Here is a 4233-nt window from a genome sequence, read left to right on the forward strand (position 1 = left end):
CGGGAGCTGAGCCCGGCCCGCGGGCTCCCTCCCTCACCTCCCAAGGCGGTCTGAGAGGCCTAGGCCGGGCCTGAGCCCTGCTTCCTTCTTCCTGCTTCCCCTCCCCACTGCCTTCGGCAGGCCGGGGAGCGAGGGGAGGTTGGGTTCCCGGGAACGTGGGTGGGAGGACTGGGGTGATGTGAGTGGGGGCGGGGAGGAAGGGGGATGGGCTGTGGCGTGCGGAGTGTGAGAAAGGGGGTGTCGTTTCCGGGGGGTGTGGAAAGGGGCTGGGTTTGCAGGCACATGTGTTTTGCGTGCCCTTGTGGAGTGGCGTCTGCAGAGTGTTGAGGTTCCCTAGTGGGGAGGGGTGTGTGTGTGGGTAGGGGGCGGGAGGTGAGGGGCGGGCTTAAGGCTTCGTGGAGTAGGTTGAAAGAACGGAAAAAGTTTGTAGAAGGCTTGCAGGAGAAAGGTTTTCCAGGCAGGAAATGCTTTCTAAGGATTAAGAGGGAGCGGACTGTCGCATTCAAAGTGTGCTCAGGTTTAATCGAGAGTTTAGAGTAGGGACTTCACAAAGACGCATTTCATCTGAGTTTCCCTGAAAGCTAGAATAAGTTTGCTGGGTGGTATCAGCTGGGATCCTGTCTTTTACAGCTTTGTATCAAGCAAACTCTCAGCATTGTGTCTTGAATGCATGTCATGTGCAGCCTCCGTTTATGTGCAATTGAGCTCTTGGGTGGGGACATCTTAAGGCTCTTTATGTTTCTTTTTCATTTGTTGTTGTTGCTTTTTTTTTTTTTTTGGAGACAGTCTCGCCTTGTCGCTCAGGCTGGAGTGCAGTTGCGCGATCTCAGTTCACTGCAACCTCCCCTTCCCGAGTTCAAGCGATTCAGTTGCTTCTGCCTACGGAGTAGCTGGGACTACCGGCGCGCGCTACCACGCCCAGTTAATTTTTTGTAGTTTTAGTTGAGATAGTGGTCTCGCTGTGTTGGCCAGGCTAGTCTCAAACTGCTGGCCTCAAGTGATCTGCCCTCCTCAGCCTCCCAGAGTGTGTTGTTATCTATTGATTTGCAGCTTGTTAGTTGTTAGTGGAGTTTACAATTACCACAAATGTGAGTGTAATCTATTAGAAAATGTTGCCTTTAAGAATAGAGCCGGTGCCTGATGTTCCTGTGTTGTTAGTATATTGAGCGTTTCTAAACCAAATAGGAGTCCTGCTTTCCTGGAAATTACTGGAGAACTTTTACATCTTAAAATAATCCGATAGGCAGTTCAATTTGTACGTGAGAACATTTTGTCTTTTTCTTAAACACTGTTAATCTGATAGGAAGTTTTAGCGTTTAATTGCTTTATGAAGATTATTTAATATCTTCCCCGGGGTTTTGCTTTCTTGCTCTTTCTTGCTTTTTCTTTTGAGACGGGGTCTTCTTAGGTTGCCTAAGCTGGTCTGGAACTCCTGGGCTCAAGCGATCTTCCTTCCTGGGCCTCCCGAAGTGCTGGAATTACAGGAGTGAGGCACCATGCTGGGCCAAGTTCTTTTTTTTTCCCTTTTCTCCTTTCTCTCTTCTTTCTCTTTCTTTTATAAAACTGTTTCATTTGTTGTGATGGGCTTGACTTTAATGAAGATATATTTGCTGAGGCTGATAATGCTAAGAAAATTATTTTGAAAATTCAGATGTTTTGTAAAACAAATGGTTACTTGTGGGTGGAATTTTATCACTTTTGAGCATCATCTTTGCATTTTCAGGGTAAACTTGCTGGATGTGTGAGTTGTGACTAAATAGTAATGTTTGATTAGTAACCTATGACACTGAACAATAGTTTTCTTACTGACAGAAAGAGGCACTTTTTTTTTTTTTTTTGTTTAGATGGAGGCTTGCTCTGTCGCCCAGGCTGAAGTGCAGTGGTGCGATCTCAGCTCACAGCAACCTCCACTTCCCAGGTTCAAGCAATTCTCCTGCTTCAGCCTCCCAAGTAGCTGGGATTACAGGCATGCGCCACCACGACCGGCTTATTTTTGTATTTTTTTTTTGTTGGGGGGGAGGGTTTCGCCATGTTGGCCAGGTAGGTCTCAAACTCCTGACCTCAGGTTATCCTCCTGCCTCAGCCTCCCAAAATGCGGGGATTACAGGTGTGATCCACTGTGCTGGCCAGAAAGACGCACTTTTTAAATGCTGGTGTTAGACTTCGTAAGTGATCTTTGTAGGATTTTCTTTTTAAAAACATCTTTTAAAGTTTTATCTATCTGTTAATCTTATTCGTGACAGACAGCTCTGACGATCTTTCTAGGATTTTTCTTTTCTTTTCTTTTTTTTTTTTTGAGACGGAGTTTCACTCTTGTTTCCGAGGGTGGAGTGCAATCTAGTGATCTCGGCTCACCGCAACCTCCGCCTCCCGGGTTCAAGAGATTCTCGTGCCTCAGCCTCCCTAGTAGCCGGGATTACAGGCATGCGCCAGCACGCCTGGCTAATTTTGTATTTTTAGTAGAGAACAGGTTTTCTCCAAGTTGGTCAGGCTGGTCTCAAACTGCCGACCTCAGGTGATCCACCTGCTTAGGCCTCCCAAAGTGCTGGGATTACACGCACCAGGCTGGCGGAGGATTTTCTAATTAACACACAATAGGTAGTAGAGTTGAGACAAGAAAGAGGACTGGATGTAAGCAGATGAAGATGGGAGGGGAAGGTAAGTACCCTTAAGGTGGAGGAAAAAATATTAGCAGTGGCTCAAAGGTGGGACACCTTAGGAAAATAATTGAGATATAGGCACTTGAGAGGACAGGCAGTTAATGCTGGAAAGGTATTTTAAAATTAATACTTCGTCACTGGTTAGTAAAAGTTGTCTGATTAAATAGTTGATTTATGTATTTGGATTCTGTGGTGTTTGCTTTAGCTTGACTGGCTGAAGCCTAAGGCTCCTCTTTTCTGTGATAGGTTTCTTGGTATCTCTCAGTAATTCCTTATGGATGGCGATATCTTCATAAGGAATCACATCCTAGGTATTACTGAGAGATACCAAGGAATGGGAAATAATGTTGCTCAGGAATCAGGAAAAAAGGTTGTGTTGGTAATTGTATGGCTTCTTTGAGTTTTTACACTTACTGTTCACTTTTTTCTTGAGACAGTTTCACTCTTGTTGCCCAGACTGGAGTGCCATGGCAGGATCTCGGCTCACCGCAACCTCTACCTCCCGGGTTCAAGCGATTCTCCTACTTCAGCCTCCTGAGTAGCTGGTTTTACAGGCATGCATGCACCACTACGCCCGGCTAATTTTGTATTTTTATTAGAGATGGGGTTTCTCCATCTTGGCCAGGCTGGTCTTGAACTCCTGACCTCAGGTGATTCCCCTGCCTCGGCCTCCCAAAGTGCTGGGATTACACGCGTGAGCCACCGCGCCCGGCCTATTGTTCACTGTTTAGACTACTTTCTACCTTTTACTGTATTCTTATTCAGTGTGTTTTGAGAGTATTGATCTGTTTGTTTATTTTATTTTAAAGAGATGATGTCTTGCTGTGTTGTCCAGGCTGGTTTTGAACTCCTGGGCTCTAGCAATCTCCTGCCTTGACTTCTCAAAGCACTGGGATTATAGGCGTGAGCTACCACATCTGGCCTTCATTTGTTAATTGCCTAAGTATATGAGGCAATTAAAATAGATGGCACTTTTTTTTTTTTTTTGAGACGGGGACCACAGGCACTGGCTACCAAGCCCGTCTAATTATTTTGTATTTTTGGTAGAGATGAGGTTTCCCCATGTTGCCCAGGCCGGTCTCAAACTTCTGGGCTCAAAGCGATGTGCCCACCCTGTGAGCCACCATATACACCATAATTTAGTGTTTTTAATTTCCGTGTTTGTAGGTTTTGATTGAATTATTTGACAACAAAAGAAGCAAAAGATTTAATATGGAAGTACAAATTTCTGGTTTCCCTTTAAGAACATCTCTTACCTGTGTTGGAATTAGGGCTGTTGATAGAGCATAATTCTCTCCATTTTGACTCATTCCCTAACTGGATGATTTTTATATCTGGGCATTTGAGGTTTTGACCCTAACTTTAGCACTTCACTTTTGCAGAATTGTTTTTGTTTTGTTGGTGTTTCAGATAGTGTTAAAACCTTGGAGGTGGGTGCATGAGAAAACTTTATTTTTATTTTGCAGCCATTGGAAAACTGAAGCACAAAGGCTTTTTCTTAATACACTTAGTTGCAATGATGTTTCAACCTTAAAGGAAACCGTAATTTAGTTTAGTTTTTTGTTTTTTTTTT

The sequence above is a fragment of the Mandrillus leucophaeus genome, unplaced genomic scaffold (genome assembly GCF_000951045.1).
Source record: "Mandrillus leucophaeus isolate KB7577 unplaced genomic scaffold, Mleu.le_1.0 Scaffold61, whole genome shotgun sequence".
NCBI lineage: Eukaryota > Metazoa > Chordata > Mammalia > Primates > Cercopithecidae > Mandrillus > Mandrillus leucophaeus.